This window comes from Balaenoptera borealis, assembly GCF_965194805.1.
Source record: "Balaenoptera borealis genome assembly, chromosome: 15".
NCBI classification, from domain to species: Eukaryota; Metazoa; Chordata; class Mammalia; order Artiodactyla; family Balaenopteridae; genus Balaenoptera; species Balaenoptera borealis.
Genome location: NC_138871.1, coordinates 21,009,643 through 21,033,669, shown reverse-complemented (window position 1 = coordinate 21,033,669; position 24,027 = coordinate 21,009,643). Strand labels below are relative to the sequence as shown.

The window sequence follows — 24,027 nt, the reverse complement described above, 5'->3', positions numbered from 1 at the left end:
TCACCTAAAGGTGTGACTGATGGCCAAGTCATCAGGGCCCAGGGATGCATCTTCTCAGAAGTCATACCTTTTTCTAATCATGCAAAGATGCAGCATACTACCTATAGCCCTGGGTCCAGGCATCAGAATTTTATTTAAAGTTCCCCCAGGTAAAATGAACAAACCATTATGGTTGATAACTACAGGACAACATCAACTATTGCCAGTAATGAGCTCAAATTCTTCCCTGCAGAATCTGGTTCCTATGTTTTCCCAGTTTATAATTGTCCCTGTCTAATATCTGAGCTTCCCTTCCACCTGCACTCCTGTCCCCATTCTCACATACATCCCATTCCCACTCTCTGCCCACATTGTTTCTATGAACTATGGGTTCTATATAGTAACCGAGTTCAGAGTTTGGAATCACATGCTACAGCTTGTAGGAGAATGGACCACCAAGCTGCAGGAAACATGTCAGTTGAGATCTGGAAGGCTGTGGCTTCCCTCCAGCCCCGCACTTGTCACAATGACAATGCTGGTGAGTCTGGGGAAGGTGATAGGTGAAGAATCAGCTACACATGACTTTCAAAAGATATTTCATCTTCACTAAAATTGAGATAATGATATTTGTTTCAATACAACCAAATATAACATATTTTATAGCCTTCCATGTATTAGGAAATGTGGGTAATAAAAATAGGAATAAGACATAGCCCTTACCACCAAGATCCATACAATCTAGAGGTGCTCAAAAGGAAGTAAAGGGCAATGTGATACCTTTATTTAGGAGCTCCCCTCAGTTCCTCATCACCGTACTAGGGAAGGCTCAGATAAAAAAGACAATATCAAAAACTGGGAGAAATATGAATATATACCAAATGTAAGATAGAAGAAAGAGCAAATCCTCATAGAAAACATCCAGAAGGAGGGAGGAAAGATAGTACAGAAAATTGTCATCTGAGTAATGTCAACTGGAGGAAAGAACAGAAACAGGAAGCATTGTGGTGGTTGTACACACTGGGTCCTGTAGATTTCCAAAACTCATTTTAATAAAAGTGAGGGAAAGAGAAAAGCAAAGAAAGTATCCTTCCATCAGTCATGAGCATGCCAAATATGTTTCTTCAAAACCGTGGAACTTGAGCTAAAAGCTGTGCACATCTATCTCTGGGCTATATCTCTCAAGAGGATTATACATGCATCCATCCATATTCTTGGAGATATCTGGTGTTTACCTGTATAACTCAGCAACTTGGCTTTCTGTCCAAGGAAAAGGAAGTGATCTAGAGGGACTTGTTTATAAATACATGCTCACTTTCTGGGATTTTGTTTGAAGCCATTTGAAGAAAGCCTCCCACATTGAAAATGAGCAAAAGTAAGAACTGAAAAGATCATTTCTGAATTCAAGATGAGCATGTGAAAAGTTTAAAAATAAATGAAAACATGACAATAAACCCACAGGTAAATAATTTTAAAACAGTGTGAATCAGAGGAATGAAACATTATCTTACAGCCAAAAAAGAAAATACTACCTCTGAATAAGTTTGATACAGGAAAGAGAAGAAAAACACTGCAGTAAGATACACTATCCACTAAAATTAAAAAGGCTAAAAAAAAAAAAAAAAAAGGCTGACAATACCAACTGTTGATAAGAATGTGGCACATTTAGAACTCTCATCCATTATTAAGGGAGTGTAAAATGGTACAGCCACTTTGACAAAGATCTGGCAGTTTCTTGTCATTTTAAACATAAAAGTGCCATATGACTCAGCAATTCCACTCCTACATCTTTAATCCAGAGAAATGAGAACATGTTTCTGTAAAAAGACTTGCACTGGGTTGTTTGTGGCAGTTTTGCTCATAGTGGCCAAAAACTGGAAACCACCCAAACATCTATCAATAGGTTAATAGATTAATTGCAATCATAGTGTGGGAAACTACTCAGCAACAAAAAGGAACAAGCTGCTAATGAAAATACATGGTGAATGAATATCACAAACAGTACACTGAATGAAAGAAGCCTTACAAAAACAGTACATGCTGTATGGTTCAATTTGTACTAATTTTTCTAACAGACGAAACCAATCTGGGATCAGAATAAAGGTTGTCTCTGGGATGAGGCAGAAATTGACTAAACAGTGTTATGAGGAAACTTTTTAGGATGATGATAGATAAGGATTTGGGTTACTTGATATATGTATTAGTCAAAACTCAATGAATGGTTTACTTAAGATTTTCACATTTCATTAGATGTAAGGTTAGCCTCACACAAAAAAAGAAAGAAATGTTAAATTCTATTTAATTTTCTAATTAGTTCTATGCATGTTGAAGTGTTTAAGGATAAAGTACTGAATTGGATATCTATTGCTCTGTAAAAATTATCCCAAACTGTAGTGCCTTAAAACAACAAATATTTATTATGTTACAGTTTTTATAGGTGAATAATTTGAGAGTTGCTTAGTCAGGTTGTTCTGGCTCAGGATCTCTTAGGAAGCTGCAATCAAGATAGTAGAAGAAGCTGTAGTCACCTGAAAGCTTGACGGATATTGGAGAATTCTATTATGAGCTCACTCACATGGCTGTTGGCAGGAGGCCTCAGTTCCTCATCATGCAGGTCTCTCTGTAGGGCCGCTCATGACATGATACCTGGCTTCCCCTAGAGTGAACAGTCCAAGAAAGATTGCAAGGAGGAAGACTTGGTGCCTTTTGTGATCTAGCCTTAGAAATCACACACCATTTCTTCTGGTATATTCAATTCTACCAGTCACACAGACTAACCCTGATACAATGTAGGCAGCACTACACAAGGGTGAAAATATCAAGATGTGAGGATCATCTCAGAGGCTGGCTACCACAAGGGTAGTGATGTCTGCAACCCATGTTAAATGCATTCAGAAAAAGACAAATTGATAGATGGGTAAATGAATAAATATATTGATAGACATGAGATAAAACATGTATAGCAAAATACTAACAATTGTGGAATCTATGTGTTAGGTGTATGTGCATTTGCTGTACACTTTCAATTTTCCATATGTTTGAATTTTTTATAATTAAGTAAAATTTGGGGAAAATCCCTTCATCCTAAGGAGATATGAGAAGACATGGCCTCCTCTAAATAAAAAAGGTAATGTTTAAGAAGAGATAAGTCTAATTTGAAGGCAAAGATGTTGAAGAGCAGTAGTTAAAATAAGACATAGATGCTGTTCTAAGGGATTGGATTGGAAGAAATGTTTGCATTGGGTGACCGGCAGACAAGCCTGAGAAAGCCTCAGACTGAACACCCCCATTTGCCCCCAAAATATCATGGTGGACAGCAAGTTACTTCCCATGTCTGTAGGTGACACAGATTGTGGCAAAATGGAAGCTGCTTTAGGATTGGGATTCAAGAGAAGACAGCAATGGCCTGTGTGTCACTGAAAACACATCCAAAGACAAGATGGGAATAAGAAGACTTCAGTGGATGCTGGTGCAGATTAATGACAAACACCTAAATTACATACAAACCCAAACTCACTCCTGGATCCAAGCACAATCACAAGGAGAAAAGGGTTGTGAGTGATATTGAGGAAGGAACTGAGGAAGAATGGCTAAAAATATAGGATCTCATAATTAGTGGTTAGTGGTTTTCTCAGAACATTGGTGTCTTAAATACCTTTACGTGGTTTTCAAACTTTCAAAAGGAATAAGAAATATTTTTGGCATTGAAAATAATTAATGTAAGGGACATGATAGAAAAACTTGTACACAGAGGGAGTGCTCCTCACTTGCAAATTACTATCTGTGTTATTACAACCATAGTTCTTTTTTTAAAAGGTAATATGACTTTTCCTCAAAGAACATATCTCAAATGATTTTCTTAGGAATAAGACAGTTCGTACATAAAATAAAACACACAATGAAGTGCAACTCCAAGGTCTATATTTGACTCTGAGTGTCTATTATTAAAAAAAAAGTAAAGTGAATCATTCCATATGATTAAACCATGTATTAATGGAGACAAACAGAAGCTCAAAAGCACATACACCCGCACACAGACTCAGAGATTGAAATGGGAAGAAAACCAAGCCCAGAACTGCTGAGAAATGGGGAGGGAGCTGCAGAGACACAAGCTAAAGATAGCACTTGGGCTTTTGTTCTGGTTGTGTGTGCCCTGCTCCCATGGCCTCTCCACAGAGTCTACACAAGAAATCTTGGGGACAGACAGCAGGAAAAAACCATATGCAGACAGAGCAATTCAGAACAATAGGTACAGGACACTGTGGAGACTTGGACAGCCCCTCCCCTCTAACTGTTAGGAACTTATATGAAACATCATGAGGCTGGGGTGATGGTAATTGGGGGAGGGAGGGGATGTCTCAGGATACCTCTAAGTGGCCAACCCAACCCCCAGAGGTCTGTCTGTCACTTCTCAAGGGATTCAGGAGGATTTGGTTACCTCAGTCCAATGCACTTTCGGGAAAGTATAAACATCAAAGGAAACACAACAATCATTGAGTCTGTGTTACTTTTTTGGATAGCTATTTACTTTTTAAATTTTGTTTATAAAATACTTTACTTCTCTTTCTGCTTTCACTTCTTTCTTGTCAAGAGACCTGCATTGTCTCTTTCTGAGCAAGTAGTGGAACCTCAGAGGCTATCCTTTCCCTACGGTACCTTTGATAAAGTGCAGAGCAAGATGGGGTGGGAGGGAGAAGGTCAGCCTGGTACTGACCAGAGGGCAGTGTGCCCACGCAGCTGTGAGAAAATTCAATCTCCAACTGGATTTGTTGTTCTTCTCATAATCCATAGTCCCAAGAGGATGGCATTACCCAGGTGTGGCAGGATTTATCAGAGCCCAGTGAGCGTGTCCCTGGAATAACTGAGAGAAAAACAAATCCTTACCAATTAAATTAGTCTGTGGAAACAGAAAGACGTGAACTATTTTAGAATCTCTTTTTTTGTTGTTAAAAAGTAGATTCTTGTTGTAACACAACATTCTGGCTTTCATGTGATGGGATTTCTTAAAGCAGGGCCTGCCTGTAGTTAATGATGCCAGTTGCTACAGGCAAATCCCACTTTCTCAAACCAAGACAAAAACAAGATCTCCCAAGGAGCATCCCAGCTATGAGCTCCAGTGTCTGAGGACACATTAAGGCAGCTGTCTGTTCAGAAGACAAGCAACAAAATATTCTATAAAGACACCCAGTTAAATTTCCAATTAAAATGATTTAGTGCCTTCAGTTTTTAAGTTTTCCCAAGGTTTCCTGATGACTAAAATTATGTAATGAAGCTTTCAAGGTTTTAAATCTGCTAATTAATCTCTGCACCTTTACAATAACCCAGAGTAATAAAAGGCACAATGAAAAGGAGCAGATTAATGTCTGAGTGGATTAACCCTTAGGAGGCTGGTCTTTTTCAGGCTTGCCAGCTGAAGGGTTGAAGTGGGTCAGACTATTATTTGGTTCTGCGGGGAGGGAGCAGAGTCATGAGCAGTCTCTCCTATGGCAGAGGTGTCAGAACTGATTCTGCTTCTACCAAAATCCCTACCATTATGCCTGCTGTGATTCAGGTGGGAGAGAAGGCAAAAACACTGTGGAGTCCTGAAAGGTAGAACTTTCAGAAACAGAGTTCAGTAAAGGATTGAAATAATTCTGAAAAAGTTCAAGGGATGAAACTGTCTAAGGGAGAATTCAGGACACCCTAGTCTGTGTGATGAACTAATGCAGATGTAAAGTGGAAAGCCACTGTTAACTAGCCAAACAGGTCTGCGGAGTAGAGAGAGATACTTCAGGCAAAAGAACATTCAATGTTTGTGACATGAAGCTGAGTTGTACCCAAAGGGAATGTTTATTATCCTGGATTAGAGTTAACAAGGGACTCAGGTATATTTGCTCAACTGTGTTACTGTAGTTCACAATGGGTGTTTACACTGAATATGTTATTTACCTATTTACCTACCTGCTCATTATTTACCTGTTGACTCTCAGCTTTGAGACCAGCTTCTATGTTGCTCTGGCATGCTGAGGCTGGAGCCTGCAATCTGTATTTCTCAAATTATCTTGCTAGAAGCTACTGGCTTCTGCTTAGGGTCTGCTAATGGAAGCTACTGAAGGGAGACTGAAAAGGGGAAGTAACGGAGGAAGAGTTCCTTTGCATTTTCCAGTTTCCATCCACATCACGCAAGCAGCAGACACAAGCTACTTATGAATTAGTCTTGATAAGAGCCAGAGCTAGGACTGAGACGTGGTTCTGTTTGACTACAAATGTTATATGCTTTCTTTGATCCTACTTTGGCTCTCTGGTAGGAAAACTGGGAGAGAACAACATCAGAAAACCCTAAGAAGGATCAAAATAGTGGTTAGCAGTGCTTTGTGCCACAGAGAGTGTGAGAACTCAGTAGAGGTCACTGGACTTGGCAATTAGGAGGGCGACAAGGACCCCAGATCTTTGTCCCATGGTGTTACAATCTTGCTTGCTGGTTAGAACCTGTAATTTGCTTCTGGCCAATAGAATGTGGCAAAGGTGGAGAGACTTTGCAGATGTAATTAAGGCCTTAGTTGGATTTGAGTTAATCAAGGAAGTTATTCTGAATGGGCCTGACCAAGTTAGGTGAAGCCTTTAAAAGAGAACAAAGCATCAGAGATGCTGATGCCTGCTGGCCTGGAGGAAGAAGCAAAACTGCCATATTGTGAACTGCCTTTGAGGAGGCGTGGCTTCTAGGAACTGAGTGTCTCAGTCCTACAACAGAAGGAACTGAATTTTGCCAATAAACATGTGAGTTTGAAATAGCTAAAAACCTCAGATGAGATGATAGCTCTGGACGACACCTTGATTTCAGCCTGATGAAGTCCTGAGCAAAAGACCCAGCTAACTTGTGCCCAAAACTCATGACCCATGGAAACTAAGATTTAATAAATTTACGTTGTTTAAAGTCCCTAAATTTGTGGTAATTTGTTATGCAGTGATAGAACACTAACACAGGGACAGAAGCCAGACTTCAGGCAAACACCCACACACCCACACTGTTCCTCCAGTCACTGGCAGAACAGAATCCTGATACCAAACAGATCCATTATTTGGAATTGTGCTGTCATTGCCCACCTGCCTAAAACAGCCTACCACTAAAACCCAGCCAGCAGACTGGGTCCCATTAGATAGCAATCTTATCCCAGATCATGCCTAGGTTTACATACCCTTTTGGAAGTTTGTGTTGAATTTCTGGCTCAACTCTCTGTGTTCCAGGCCCATGTTCTTATTACAGTATCTTAAAAAAAAAAAAAAAAAAAAAAAAAAAAAGGCAGTGTGATCTGGTTATTTTTATTGCTGTTGTTATTTTACTATAAACAAAAGAAGGACTAAGGGAGTTTTTAAATTCAGTCATGGTATAAAGACTCTCACTAAACAATAACAAAATAAAACCTGTGAAAAGAGAGGCAGCAATAGCAATATGGAAACAAAAGGTCACCATTATGATTCTGAGGTCTCAGCAATTGAAATGGAAATGAATGTTGTTCATGAAGCTTTCCTAGGTGACTGGTTATTTTGCTTTCCCTACCAGGCAGTACTTCCCCATGCTAGACATGATGACAAAAGCATCCATGACAAATTCACAAAGGGATACACAGCTACCTCTATAATAAACAAGCTGAAATAGAAACTGGTAGCATCATCATGTACAGCTGAGCTGAAACGCCTTTAAGAAAGCAAACTGAATAACCTTGTCACATCCATTCTCCACACTTTTCCTTTGGCAAGTGCTCGATGTTCCCGTGAAGCCTCATTTCCCAATCTATTGCCAAAGGCTACCATTTCATATCACACATCAAAGTGTGAGAAATGTCAAGGTAATGAAAACTGACACCGTGGCAAGGAGGTGAGCCACAGCCATTGTGGGGAAAGCTGGGTCAAGGTCCTTATCAGAGAGCACTGCATCATCCAGGCTCTCCTGCAGCTGTGCTCGCCCAAGAGCTGGACTCTACAACAGGAATACGCCTCTTGAATAACATCCACAAAATGCAAGCTTCGGATTCACAATTAATTCAATGGCAAGATAGCCAAAATGACTTTTATATTCAAAACCAAAATCAGTCTTGACCTTGAAAGTTTGTTATGCCTCTGAAATATCCCTGGCTTACCTTAATAAACTGACTACTGAGCTTTTTATCCACGCACCTGGCCAAACGTATTTAAATCTTTCTCAAAGAAAATTATATGTTAAATCATGAATTTGGCTTACAAGCCACCTCTTGTAGAAGCAGATAAATATAATTCAAGACTTTGGGAGTCTGAAGGATTTGGTTCTTGTACAGATCAAACACTGATGTACACTGGGTCTTTGGCCAAGTCACAGAATTTCTTTCTTCAGTTTTCAACTTCAAAGAGTGAACTCTATTTCAGACCTTGAACTTATTACTAGCCTGACTGCCAGGGAGCCTCTTTTGCAAAGAGAAATGTTGGCACTGAGTCCCAAAATGACACCAGGACTAGTGATGTAATCGAGGTAATCAGAGATAGTCATTTGGAATTTACTAATTTCAACAGTGAATTCACACACTGCTACAAAGCCTTCCAAGGCTGCACAAGTGCTCAAAACCACTGGTTAGATACTTTTGTTTGCTTAGAGTCAAAATAACTCTGAAAGAAAGATAATTTTAAGACTAAGAAGGTTAGTATTTTTATCTGGAGTGAGAAATGCCTCCTGATGGAATATGTAGAGGTTTATACCTGGATAAAACAGCATGCAGTAGCAGTAGTAAAGATAGAAAACTAACCTGCCAAGGAGTATGTGGTTTTTAAAAGAGGGTCCCCTGCCATCCTTTTCATTAGTCTTTTCTTGCAATACATTATTGGTACTCTATTTGGATTGTAAATAGTACCAAACTCCCTGTCTTGATGCATCCCCTTGTCCTGACCTGGGTTAAGTTGAGACCCACAATCCTATATCCTTAGTACTGGATGTAGAACAGGGCACTGGAGAATGCTCCATCCCTTATCATCTATACCAGTTCACCATTTCTATGCATGGTCTATGACTTCAGCACTGCCATGCAGACATGTTCATCACATCCCTTCCAATTCTGAATTAGTCCCTTTCACCAAACACTAAGTTCTTTTTATTAAATTAAGAGTTTATTTTTACATTTACAGCAAAATTGAGGGAAAAGTATAGAGGTCTCCCATATGCTCTCTGCCTCCACACATGCACAGCCTCATTATCAACATCCTCCACCAGAGAAGTATATTTGTTACAATCGATAAACCTACATTGGCACATCAGAAACACCTGAAGTCCACAGTTTACATTACGGTTTACTCTTGGGATTGTGCATTCTGTGAGTTGGGAAAAATGCATGACATGTATCCATCATTAAGGTCTCATAACAGAGTATTTTCACTGTTCTAAAAATCCTCTGTCCTCTGACCATTCATCTCCTCTCTGATAACCTCTGGCAACCACTTATCTTTCACTGTTTGCATGGTTTGCCTTTTTCAGAATGTCATATAGATGTACTCATACAGTGTGTGGTCTTTTCAGATTGGCTTCTTTCACTTAGTAATATGCATTTAAGGTTCTTCCATGTCTTTTCAGGACTTGATAGATCATTTCTTTTCACTGTCGAATAATTTTCCATTGTCTAGATGTACCATGGTGAACTCATCCATTCACCTACTAAATAATATCTTAGTTGCTTCCAAATTTTGGCAATTATAAATAAGGTTTCTATAAACACCCATGTGCAGATTTTTGTGTGGACTTAAGTTTTCTAGTCTTTTGGGTAAATACCAAGGAGCACAATTGCTGGATCATATGGTAAGGGTTTGTTTCATTTTATAAGTAATCATCAAATTGTCCTCCAAAGTGACTGCTCTATTTCTCATTCTTACCAGCAATGAATGAGAGTTCCTGTTGCCCCCTTCCTTCCCATCATTTAGAATAGTCAGTATTATGGATTTTAGCCACTCTAATAGATGTATAGTGATATCTTATTGTTGTTTGAATTTTTATTTCCCTGATGTCATATAATGTCAAGCATCTCTTCACATGCTTATTTGCTACATTTGTATATCTCCTTTGGTGAGGTGTATGTTAAGGTCTTTGGCTCATTTTTTTAATTTGGTTTTTTTGTTTTTTATTTTTGACTTTTAAGTGTTGCTTGTATATTTTGGATAACAGTTCTATATCAGATGTATTTTTGGCAAATATTTCTCCCAGACTGTGGCTTGTCTTTTCATTCCCATGACATTGTTATTCACAGAGAGTAGATGGTTGTAAGTTAATGAAGCCCAGCTTATCAATTATTTCTCTCATGGATAATGTCTTTGGTGTCATATCTAAAAAGTCATCACAAACCCAAGGTTATGTAAATTTTCTTCAGTGTTATCTTCTAGGAGTTTTATAGTTTTGTGTTTTACACTTAGGTCTGTGATCCATTTTGAGTTAATCTTTGAATTTTTGTGAAGGATGTAAAGTCTGTGTTTAGATTTTTTTTTTTTTTTTTGGCATGTGGATGTTGAATTGTTTGAGCAGAATATTTTGAAAAGACTCTCTTTGCTTCATTGCATTGCTTTTGTTCTTTTGTCAAAAATCAGGTGACATATATATGGGTCTATTTCTGGGTTCTCTATTCTATTCCATTGATCTCTTTGTCTATTCTTTGACTAATACCACACTTTCTTGAACACTGTAGCTTTATAGCGAGTCTTAAAATTGGATAGGTCAGTCCTCCAACTTTGTTCTTCTCCTTCAATATTGTGCGTGCTATTCTGAGTCTTTTGTCTCTCCATCTAAACTTTGTAATCAATTTGTCAATAGCCATAAAATGAATTGCTGGGATTTTGATTGGGATTACAATTAATTTACAGATCAAGTTTTGAAAAACTGATATCTCAACAATATTGAGTGTTCCTACCCATGAATATGGAATAGCTCTCCATTTATTTAGTTCTTATTTGAGTTCATTCATCAGAGTTTTATAATTTTCCTCAAATAGTATTTATATCTTGTTAGGTTTATGCCTAAATATTTCATTTTTTGGATGCTAACGTAAATGGTATCATGTGTTCAATTTCAAATTCCATTTATTCATTGCTGTTATTTGGAAAGTGATTTTTTTTTTTTTTTTGTATATTTACCTTGTATCTCATACTTTGCTATAATTACTCATTAGTTCCAAGAGTTTTTTGGTTGGTTCTTTTGGATTTTCTGCATAGACCATCATGTCATCTGAGAACAAAGAGTTTCATTTCTTGCTTCCCAATCAGTATACCATTTATTTTCTCTTATTCTCTTATTAAATTAGCTAATACTTCCAGTACAAAGGTTGAAATGAGTTGGCAAGAGAGGGCACTATGAATTCTTGATCAAATGATCAGGTGTTCTACCATAACTTACAGAAATTACCACTCTGATCCATCTGGCCTATGAGTGTGTTTGCTTCTTGGGTTCTCAAGTATTCCTTCTGCATTTGCTAGTGTTGTTCTTTCTCCACGGCCATAATACCATATGGCTGCTGAATGGCCCTCTCCCCCTACCATCCACAGCAATTCTCTTGCTGCCAAAACGACTATATCTTTTACTACATCAGTTCACTATTTGCTCTTTTATCTCTTGGCTCAGTGAACTTCCTATGTCTCACCCACATGATCATATGGGGTTTCTGGTACTTTTTATTCAGCATTGGACAGAAAAAATACTCATCCTAAACATTTTTTCTTTAAATGAGACTCAAATAAGTAGTCTCAGATCCTCACATAAATGGCAGAGGAGTAAGTTGAAGATAAAATGGAGTACAGAAGAATGATACTAAGGATAAGTGTTTTCATAAGGTACATATAGGAATGACCATTACCCAAGTAAACTTTGTAAAGAGTGGAGGCCACACAATTGAAGGAAAGAAAAGTGAAGCCTGGAGGCCAAAGCAAGCCAGAGGTTACATAAGCTGTTAATGACTACCTTGGCTAAAATTCTCTACTAGAGACTGTTTTATTAATTTTTCCAATCCATGAACACAAAATCTTTTTTCATTTATTGGTGTCTTCTTTAGTTGCTTTCAGCAAGGTTTTTAGTTTTTAGTGTACAAGTCTTTTTCCTTTTTAGTTAGGTTTATTCTGAATTTTTTCTTTTTAGAATTTTATTCTTTTTGGTGCTATTATAGGTAGAATTGTTTCCTTAATTTTCTTAATTGTTTTCTTACTTTGGATTGTTCATTGTTAATGTATAGAAACAACTGATTTTTTTGTGTTGATTTTGCATCATGTAACATTGCTGAATTCATTTATTTATTTATTATTTCTAACAGTTTTTATGTGAAAAAAACAGTTTTTATGTCATCTGTGAACAGAGATAATTTAACTTCTTCCTTTCCAATTTTTATGCCTTTTCTTTCTTTTTCTTTTCTGATTGCTCCAGCTAGGACTTTTATTACTATATTGAATAGAGGTATCAAAAGCTGGCATCATTTTGCTGTTTCTAATATTAGAAGAAAAGCTTTCAGTCTTTTACTATTGAGTATGATGTTAGCTATTAGTTTTTTTATGTGGTTTTATTTTATTATATTGAGATACTTTTATTCTATTCCTAGTTTATTGAGAGTTTTTGTCATGAAAGTGTAGTGAATTTTACCAAATGCTTTTTTTACCTCATTTGAAATAGTCATATAGTTCCCCCCCTTTTTTGTTAGTGTAGTATATTACACTGATTTTTGTATGTTGAACCATCTTTGCATTTTAGAATAGATCCAACTTGGCCATGATGTGTAATCCTATCAATATGCTATTGAACTCAGCTTGCTAGAATTTTGTTGGATATTTCTGCATCAGTATTCATGAGACATAGTGGTGTGTAGTTTCCTTTTCTTGTAGTGTCTTAGTCTAGCTTTGGCATCGTAGTACTAATAGCCTAATAGAATAAGTTAGAAAGTGTTCCCTCATCTTCAATTCTTGGGAAAGTTTGAGAAGGACTGATGTTAATTCTCCTTTAAATATTTGGTAGAATTCACCAGTGATTTGGTCCTGGGCTTTTCTTTTTTGGGAGGTTTCCGATTACTGATTTCATCTACTTACTACTCATAGGTGTAATCAGATTTTCTGTTTCTTCATATTCAATCTCAGTAGGTTGTATTTTTCTAGAAATTTGTCCATTTCATCTAGGTTATCTAATTTGTTGGTGTACAATTGTTCATAGTACTCTCTTATAATGACTTTTATTTCTATAAAATTGGTAGTACTGTCTTTCTTTCATTTTTTTATTTTAGTTGCTTGAGACTTCCCTCTATTTTCTAGTCATTCTAGCTAAATACTTGTCAATTTTGTTGATATTTTCAAAGAACCAACTCTTGATTTATTTGATTTTCACTATTAGTTTTCTATTCTTTATTTATCTTGGCTCTAATCTTTATTATTTCCAAATAGGTTTATTTTATTGCATGAAATTATATCTCAGTAAAGTTTATTTTAGAGTAGAAAAAAATCACCATATCACTATTCACTAGCTGTATCTAGCTCAGGTCCAGTACACTATTTTCTGTGATTGAGTAAGTGAATGAGCAATCAAGTGAGCAAGTGGCTTGTATTTAGTAACAAGACTTTGTCCTTCTCTGTTCTCAATGGCAAAAGCATTTTCAAGTGTCCCTTGCCCCACTGGCTGATATAACTGGCATTGTTTTATATTAAGCAGCTGTTAAATGGCATGTATCATTCTAGATGCTTTACGAACATTATCTCATTCAATCCCCTCTGAAGCAAATGTCACTGTTCTCACTTTGCTCACAGGCAGAAAAAATAGATCTGAGATGATACATGATCTCAAAAAACTTATGTATGACAGAGGCAAGAATCAAATTTATTTTTGTCTGTTCTTCTCCATTCTATCTTTTCTGATTTTTTTGTTTCAGGAAATAAAATATCTAGCTCTGTGACTCAGTTTCAGAATTTTGAGAGAGAGAGAAAGAAAGATTACCATTAGTGATGCAGATTTATAACAGGATACCCAGAAATGTGGTTATAGAATACAAATGTGATCTCAACAACAGCAAGGTCACCTTGGTTCTACTATCATCCCAGGTTGGGAACTAAAAAACCTCTCAGTGTCACTCAGCATAATAAATTGAGCCCAAATGGCCTATTTTTCTTTCTTTACCTAGCAAACACACTTCCTCAAAACAATGCTCCAACAGGGCAGGATGATGACTGCTATTCAACATGGAATTCCTTTTCAGGAGGAGTTATCTCTAAGCCACACCATAAGTGACTGAACTCTCTAATCTCAGACCACATATGGCTGCTTCCACAATCTAAGTTACTCGGCTTTGATATCCCAGAATTCACCTTATGCACAAAATACATTGCTTAAATTACAGCAACTAGAGCCTTGGAAAACTGATAGTTGCTTCATTTCTAAGGGGCTGTACGCCCTCAGTAGTCAAGGCTAGCCAGACCAGTACACTAGTTGCTAGTTCAATGCTTCCAGAGACCTGGCGGCAGTGATCCCTGTTCTAAGAAATTCCAAACTCACAGAACTAAAAAATAATTGAATCTAAGAGAGTAGTATTCATGTTCCTTTGAGGGATGTGCCCTATTTTTGTAAACTCCAACTAATTACTTAAAGATTTAATTCATTAATCCGTCAAAATATTTAGTAAACACCTATCATCAAACTGGAAGAAAATACTTTTTATTCATGAAGAGATAACTAGCTCCTAAAAGAAATAAATGATATGTGCTTGGTGAGGGACACCAACCATAAATAATACATTTGTTCAGAAGATTAAGCACTTTGAGTTGGAGTGTTCAGAGAGTGGGAGGATTTGAGTATAAAAGGAGGACTGGGGAAAGCACTCCATGAAAGGCAGAGTGGTATTTGCAAAGACAAAGGATGAGTCAATTTGGCCATGGATCCTCTACTAATCTTTCTCATGCTTTCCTCCCTGCTTAGCATCTAACAGCTTCTAAAAACAAATCATTGCTTCTCTTTGTAGGTAGGAGACACAAATCAACCACCACTTACTAGCTTCATGACCTTGGGCAAGTCATTTAACCCCTCTGAGCTTTGGGTGATGAATTTATAAATTGAGGGTAACATCAGCTAGCAGTTTGTTCTAGGGGTTAAAGGACTACATGTGTACAAAAGAAACAAGTACAGTCAAAAAAATATGATGTTCTTTCCTTTTGCCTTTTCACCTATTGCCAAGGCACTGTAAATGTAAGGGAAAAAGAGTACCTGAGTGGAAGGAAGACCACATAACCCGCGGTGTGGTCCAAGGTGAATAATGGTGGTTTGCTTCAGTTGTTTTCTCTGTGAAACAAGGGCACTAGCCATGAACTCTACGGTTCCTTCCAGCTCAATGATTCACGACTTCACATTGCTGGGCAAAACCAAGGGGATGTCTTATCAAAAGCAAGAAGAAAGATGCGCAACACTGTTGGAAGCCTTGTGTTCCCCAATCAAACTTTTCATTACCCGTAGAGAGCTTGGAAGATGCTGCTTCTCTGGAGAGTACACACTTCAGACTGGAATGGCTCTGACTCAGGCGTCAGACTGGTAGTCTCAGGCAGGGCTTTCCCAAATTGGCCCCGTGAGACTGCAAGGGCACAGCGTTCCCATCCCGCCCCAAAGCCAAGGACTCTGGTTGTAGGTGCTTCGCCAGTCCTCTGCAGCTGTGTGGAGAAAAGAACATGGTTGATGGATTTCCACCCTTCACAGAGCAAAGAAACATTTTGCTGTTGCTTGTTTGTAGCCTGCGTGGGGGCTTTTCTTGAAGAGGAAGGCTCCCCTCACAGGTGGGGACACACTGCCACCTACTGGCTCTCTGCCTCTTTCACACCAAGGAAGGCTTTCCAAGGCCAAAGCAACGGAGACTTTCCAGACAGCCTATTCACACAAATCCGAAAATACCAATAGTCTCTAACCTATTAATCCTATGAATGTATGATCAAATCTTGAGAGCTTTATGGAGAAAAATTTCAAAATAATTCCTCTGTGGATATTCAAGGTCACACACCTGTGACGAAAATTAGTAGCCAAGGATATTTGAGAATTCCTTCAACAACAATTTCAATTCATTTATGTGTATTAAGCATTATTTAACATGGAGGAGTATTGTCAATATTTTATGCCATGTGATATTGTTGAAAGAGCTTTCTCTTTTATATTTACAAATTCAACAAGATACAATAAAACTACATTCTTTTTAAACACTTCTGGCATTGGTACTATCAGTAATTCAGATTTACCCTCATTAATTCACACTATTAGGCTCTCCGATTAATCTTCTACTATTGGAATGGTGCGGAGGTTAAAAGTTAATACAGATATAAATGGAACAAGCTGTGTAATTTTAGCAGGAAAGTGGTTTGAGGCTGAGTTCAGGAGCATTTTATTTGAAATGGCTTTTGTGTTTCTCCATCACAGACAGTGTTCTTTGAGTCTGGGACCGCTAATTGGTTCTATCTACCCCATACCCCCAGTTATTCAGTATGTGTGTCTACCCTAATGCATAATAGTTAGTAGTGAAGTGGCCATCTTCCCTTTTCACCTTGACATTTGGTCCATGATAGAAATACTTAGATTTTTATATAGGCAAACTATTTAGTTCCACATTGTCTTGAATTTCTCCATTTTGAAGCTAGATTTTGGCTTTGCATTTTCATAACCAAAAGGTCCTTTAAAGTGTTATGTTTGGCTCTGTTTTTTGCTCCATCCCTAGAGTAACAAGAAGAAAAGTAAAAGAACTTCTTGGCATTTCCAGCCAACAAGGCTTTTAAAAATATTGATGTCCAGTCTCAGATCTCCCCATTTCATAAGCCTAATGGGGCAAGAAATGAACATAGCCACCTCTAACTCACCCTCCCCTTAGTGTGCCCTTCCCTTCTCTTTCAAGACACAGTATTCTCCAAAGTTATTGCAACATAAAAAAGGCAGAGAGATAGATGCTCCTGAAAAGGATGAAGAGGAGACCAGTGGTGTGAGACCCCACTTTCTCCATGGCAGCGCCTCCTCTGAGTGTCCCAAGAAGGTGAGAACACTCTCAGAGGAGGTCAAACCACCCACTGGACTCATTTCCTATACACTACCTTGTACCTGTCTCCTCTTATTTATCAGACTAGGCTGCATGCTCTCTAGTTTTGGGAGGGGAGGCCGTAAAGTAGAAGGGACATAGCCCCAGATTCTGAAGAACTGCACACTGATAGGTACTCCTTTCTGCCAACTACTGGCTCCACCGTCCTGGCGAAGTCACTAAACTCTTTTATAAAGTGGAGATAACAGTACCCACCTTGGACAATTATTCAAGGCACAAAGGTAATGTAATAATAACACATCCCATCTGCGAGACACCTGTGTGCTAAGCCCTGGGCTAAAAACCTGTTAGTTTAACCAACAGTCACAATGACCTCTTTACAGATAATATGACTTTACAGATAATATGACCATATTACAGATAAGGGACTGAGTAGAGAACAGGTTAAGTCATTTCCCCAAGGTCACAAAGCGCAGATATGGGAGGGCCCCACACCGCAGCAGATCTGACTCCAGAGGTGGAGCTCAGTTTGTGATGTGAGCTCCTCACCAGGGAAGTGCTTGGCAAATAGTAAAGGAGAAGTAAATCATGAGCCTTATGCTGGCCAGGCACAGAGCCCGAGCTTCTGAGATCTCACTTTCCCATCACTCTTGATGTTGTGCTCTGTACGGAGTAGTCTTTAGGGACTATGTGTGCCTTGCTTTAATAGATATACCAATAATACACACACACATACACACATACATAAACACTTAACCCAAGAGTTTCCTAGGTTGACTCTCACAAAGTACCACAAACTGGGGAGCTTAAAACCACAGAAATGTATTGTCTCACAGCTCTGAAGGCACAAAGTCTAAAATCCAGGTGTTGACAGAGCCATGATGTCTCTGAAACTTAGTGGTTTGTGGGCAATCTTTGGCTTTCCTTGGCTTATATGATGTATCACTCCAATCTTCTACCTTCACACAGCATTCTCCTTGTGTCTGTCTTCACGTGGCCATCTTCTTGTAAGGACACCATTCATATTGGATTTGTGGTCCACCCTACTCCAGTATGACCTCATCTTAATTAGCTAATTACCTCTGCAATGACCCTATTTCCAAAGAAGTTTACATTCTGAGGTACTGAGGGTTAGGGCTTTAACATATCTATTTGGGGGGGATACAATTCAATCCATAACAACAACCATCTCGCCTTACCCAAACCTGGATGATCTCAGCTGAGCAACTGAGCCCTGAGAACCAAAAATCAGAGACACCTCAGTTCAAATTAGGCGTGTGTCCTTGGCAAAGTTACATACGTTTTTTTATCTGTAAAGTGAGGCAATTAACAGCACCTGCCACGGAGAGTTGCTGCGATCTTTAAATAAGATGCATAGAACCTTAAGCACTACACCTGGCACACAGCAATTCTTCAATCCCACTAGTAGGTGTGGGTGCATTCTGCCCAAGGTCTCCAGGAGGAAGCGCCGCTACTGAAATGGCTCCAATCCCCTGTGTAGACGACACACACAGACCTCACATTCCAGCCCTTCCTGCAGTTTCCTCTGCTCTCTTTTGAAAAGCAGCAAATGACACTCACCCGCACATAACACAGAGTCAGAATAATCACTCTGATTTAAAAGTTAGACGTTTCACTAGCTTGGCATTATCCTTGGAGATTTAGCAGCCCAGACTAAGTCGACTTTGCATCTCATCATTGTCACGTCTGGCTTCTGAGCACCTCACCATGTGACACAGGAACTGGCTGCAGCATGAAGGCATCACTGGAGCAACTGTGAGGCAAGGGAAGTGAAAAAGAGTGGATTCAGATATGCCTGCTGCAGAAGCCAGCTGGTGAACATTAACCCACCTCTTTAAGCACAGTTCTGCATCCCAGAATCTTCAGCTGTCAGAAATGATAATCATTTGGTTCATTGATTCTGGGATTAATCATTGAAGTTAATCTTGGCATGTATTGATTCCATTTCTGCTGGCTATAACTAAAGTGTTCAAATTACTTATTCCAACTCTGACAGCAATGGCTTCCCAAAACAAAGGAAGTCAAAGATGAGCTATTACACCTGACAGCTCTGCACAGCACCTAGTGACAGCACTGACTACCCCATCCCTCAGCAAGAGGAGGCCCTAATAGGGAAGGATCAAGCATCTGTTCTCACTATTAGACACTGGCATTTTATAAAGTTGATCCATCAGTGTCTAGAAGAATTGAAGGCAATTTTACCTCAAAGAATCTGAACTTAAATTTGACTGCAAAGGCACGTAAACCATGTAGGTAACCTAGTAAAATAAGTCCATTTCACCAACTTGACTTCTATCATGAAACACCAGCATCTATTACCTTGAAGCCCTACAGAGTATCATGGCTCTGACCATTAGCCAATACAGGCTTCACTGCAAAAGTTCAATTTGCAAAATGACAACACACTGTACTCACCCCTTCCTTAACCCATCATGTGAACTTCTGGTCTGATAAAAGCAAATGACTGTTAATTATTAAGCATTCTTTTGCATGGCCTTCTGACAGGATGCAAGGAGACTTCCACCCTGGTGCTAGGGCTGACTAGGGGTTCCAAGTAACCCTTCCACTACAGCACAACTAAAGCCTAGAAAGGATACAGTATTTGCGGCATTCCTGGTTTCACAAAAGGTAAAGAAAGTCTCAAACCTGGTAAGAATAAACAAGGACCAGAGTGATAAAAATGACGGGGGTCAAAGTGGATAATTCTTTGTTTTAAAGGGCTGTCCTTTGCATTGATTTTTACCACCATCTCTGTCCTCTAGCCATAAATGCATGTAGCAAATACCCCACCCCATTTTAGCACAGAAAATGTTTCCAGACATTGCAAAATATCCTCTGGGGTGTGGGGAGGGGAATTACCTCCAGTTGAGAATCACTATTTAACTTCATACTTTTTTAAAGTTAAACATATATGGTAAAATTTCAAGGATAAATACCAACTACCAAAATACACCATATAAATTCCAAACAAATTGAGAGAAAACAATCAAGTAAGAAACAATTTTTAAACTCAAAATAAAGAAAAACATGTATAAAAATTGGACAAATATACAACTTTAAAAATGATGACAGAAAACAAGTCCAAATATGCCCCTTATAATATAGAGTTCCACTTCCACAAAGGTTGCATGAGGAGCTCTTTTCTGCAGTAAAACAGCCATAACTAGTGAAGCTTATTTGAAAAAAAGTAAAAGGAAACATTCAAAGTCTCTGAAAAGTATTTTAAGAGCATACAGCAAATAAGAAATACTTATTTGATAAAATCTACTAAACCTCGGTGAAAACAGTGAGAGTCTGTGGCACTTTAGCCATCATATGCTTCCTCCTTCCCCCTCACCACCAACTCAGAAGATGGAGTCAGGGAATTGGAGAGCAAGTTAAATAACACCTGGGGATGCAATCAGCCAAGTCCAAAATGTTAGAAATATATAGGACAAATGGCATTATTTCTCCAATGTATACATGGAAAGTAAAAAAAGAGAAAGACTACTGCCTAATTTCCCTGCCTGATACATATCATTTCAAGGAATTTGAATCCATTCTCAACTGCCAGGATAGAGTCTTCAACTTTGGTAAGCCAATGTCCCCAGTCCTTTCCTCTGGTTCCTGTGGGTGGTTCACAAGTGATCATGTAATCCAAGGATCCTAACAAACAGAGCCAAAAAATTGGGGGACTTCTGCTGGGAAATATGTCAATGGCACACTCTGCTCACCCGGATATTTCATTATGCACATGTAAGATTTGGAATTGCTGCAGAATTTTGAACCATAATAAAGACAGATCTGAGGAATAAGCTAATAAGTATAGAAACAAAAGAGCTGAGAGCATCACAGAAGAAAGGAGCTGGAACCTTGAATAAACCACCTTGAAACTCTTCAGCATACCTCTTTTCAGTTATGTTAGCTAATACATTCCCTTTATTTCACAAGCTGGTTTGACAAGAGAAGTCCAGTACATTGTTGAAATCTGGCCACTGGAATTTGAACATAGGTAGTCTCTGGAAGCAGAGAGACTGTTCTCAAAACTGCTAGGCAATACCACCTTTCCAAGGAATAGATCAAGTATGCCATTTATCAGATACTTGTTTTCCTAACTAGTCATTCATTAATTTTAAGGAGGAAAAGAAGAACACACATTCAAAGGCATGAAAAATATAGCTAAGTAATCAGACTTTAGAGTTGTTGTTTTATTTGTTTTTAATTAATGCATGTGTTTGATAACTTTTACATCCTTGGTACTCTTATGATTATGTTAAGTTACTGTATCCATTTTTCCTGGTAGTTCTGTTTGTTTTGTTTTGTTTTTTTAACATCTTTATTGGAGCATAATTGCTTTACAATGGTGTGTTAGTTTTTTCATTGCTGTTTTCAGATTAATTCAACTGTGCAGGGCATTTAATGTGGATGGCTTTCCTACAGTGAGGAAGTCAATAATATTCAAAGTGCTCATGGCTCAAAGACAAATATGACTGGGCTCTTCCCTAAAGGAACACATGGTCTAAAAGAGGACAGAGACACCATATCCAAAAAAAAAAAAAAATCCTCAAACTGTATCCTAACTTTCATGAAAGAGTTACACACAGGGGAGAGGAGGCAGAGATCCTGACAAGTGTCCATCACTCAAGCCTCATAGTTGATGCCAATATTTTCCCACAAATTGGACCGTCAGCTGATCCCAACAAAGGGCACTAGGATAAAAATATAACACATATTACATGTCACGTTTTCATTTGGATGAGAGTAGCCTGCACTACTCATATTAGACACTATCTAATTAAGCAAAATAAACCTCTACGTTAAAAGAAGGCAGGAAAAAGGAGAGGCAATGATATAAAAATTTGGCATTAATTTCCAAGTTTTCTTTGGTATCAATATCCTCTCTGACCATTTGGACTAAACTTTTGTGCTTTGCCCTAAACCTTGCTATAGTTTCAGTTTCTGAGTCTTAGTTTTGGCTTTTAGTCCCCTGAGATCAGAAGAAATGTATTTCTTACATTTTTATTCAATCTAGTAATAATGCTAAACTTCACCCCATCTTCTGAAAAAGAAGGGCCCAAGTGGATAGCTATCCCCACTCCTCTATGTTTGTCTATTCTTGAAACTCCTCAATCATCACATAATAATCTGTTTTGCAGAGGTTGATCAATTGATTCACTGGTTAACATTTTCTAATAATTCATTTTTATAGCTTCCTATTCTTTGCGTCGTCTCTCTAATATATTCTAAATTATTTCTCAAACATTTGAAAGCTACAATAGGATATTAATTTTACATCACAACCCTATATAAACACACACACACAGAGATGAAATCAAAGTGTCATAGAACATTTTCTCTTACTACTTCTGATGTATACTGTCTTATTCAATGTTTTTAAATTTTGGTTGCAAAAAAAAAAAAAAAAAAACTGATTTCTCTACCCATGATGTTTTGATAACAGAGCTTTAAATAATCTAATGAACTACAAAACTGTAGATCACTTCCAAGATTTTAGTTTTCAATTTCAACTTTGCCATTACCCTTTTCTAATTCCTTCTATTATCAACAAGGTGGTATGCAGGGAATTCCTCAAATAGTATCTAAAATATCTATCAAATAAAAAGATGTGGTTGTAGTACTGAGTGCTCCCTACCCTGAAATATTTGGATATACTCTCTCTATATATAAATTAGTTGATTCTAATAATTTTCTACAATGTTTCTACTGATTTCCAGTTACATGTTACTCCCAGTTGTCAACAATAAGAATTCGCTGTCCCTTGCTATTTAATCATTTTACATTGTTAGTTTTCTGCATGCTTTTCCCCAATGTCCACATGTCATTAGTGACATGGGCAAGGAACCCAGAGGGTGATTTTCATTTTAATAATCATTGCCTACACTTGCAAAGCATTGCTGTCATAAATTTAACTTACAAATATTTCAGAAACTCTCCAATCCACAAAGTGGCTGCCCTTTTCTTTTTAATTTCATCTAGCTAGATGTATATATAGTGCATAAATCTGACAAAGTGTACAGAATGAAATATGCATTAGAAACACAAGGAGTGTGCCAAACTTTGGTTTTCAGCCATATGGTCCAAGAACTCTAACTTCTTTAACATTCTAATCTTCATGTAAATTCTAATATTCTATCCAAAGAAATATACCAGTCTATTTCTAAATTAAATTTAAAAATAAATCAAAAGCTGTCTCTTGGCTCCTAGTCCTGCCGAGTAAACAACAGTCAAGCCGACTTGCAGGTGATTGGCTAATCAATGGTTCAAAACGTTCTTATAACCACTAAGAGTCTAATAGATCCCAAGACTCTGGTCCCTAGAGGAGGCCAGGGATCAGGTAGTGTCCAAAAGCAGGTTGAGATGGCGTCCCTGCCCCATCCAGAACTCATTCCTGGAGGAATTGCTTTTCTGTTCTCAATAGCATCTTTCTAAAATTTTACCTTTTCCTTCCAGCCCCAACTATCTTTTATCAATAACTCTCAGCAAATGATCTAGTCTTAGATCTTAGCACCAGTGCTTCTAATGGCAGCTAACATGTATTGAAGGCTTACTATGGCTAGGCTCAGTTTTAATTAACTTACATGTATTAATTCACTGAATACTCCTGACAACCCTAGGAGGTAGAAACTCTTAGTATCTTCCTTTTATTGTTTTTTGTTTTGTTTTGTTTTATTTTATTTTGTTTTGTTTTGAACCTTTCATTTTTATATTGGAATATAGTTGAATAACAATGTTGTGATAGCTTCAGGTGTACAGCAAAGTGATTCAGTTATACAAATACATGTATCTATTATTTTAAAAATTATTTTCCCATTTAGGTTGTTACATAATATTGAGCAGAGTTTCCTGTTTTATATAGTTAGTCCCTGTTGGTAATCCATTTAAAATATAGCATTGTGTACATGTCAATCCCAAACTCCCTAACTATCCCTTCCGTCCACCCTTCCCCCTGGTAACCATAAGTTCATTCTCTAAGGCTGTGAGTCTATTTCTCTTTTGTAAGTTCATTTGTATCATATCTTTTTAGATTTCAATT

The 24,027-nt window shown here is 37.9% G+C and overlaps 1 long non-coding RNA gene and 1 pseudogene across 2 annotated transcripts in view; both read right to left on the bottom strand.

Annotated features, from left to right (window-relative positions):
• The window catches only part of LOC309611721 (lithostathine pseudogene), a 508,337-nt pseudogene that overhangs the window by 258,367 nt on the left and 225,943 nt on the right, over positions 1-24,027 (bottom strand). The gene's annotated exons all lie outside the window — the stretch shown is intronic.
• The window catches only part of LOC309611515, a 1,058,387-nt gene continuing 1,046,814 nt past the window's right edge, over positions 12,455-24,027 (bottom strand). The window contains exon 2 of the long non-coding RNA XR_014234574.1: positions 12,455-23,686. This is a non-coding gene — a long non-coding RNA (uncharacterized lncRNA). The remainder of the gene's footprint in view (positions 23,687-24,027) is intronic.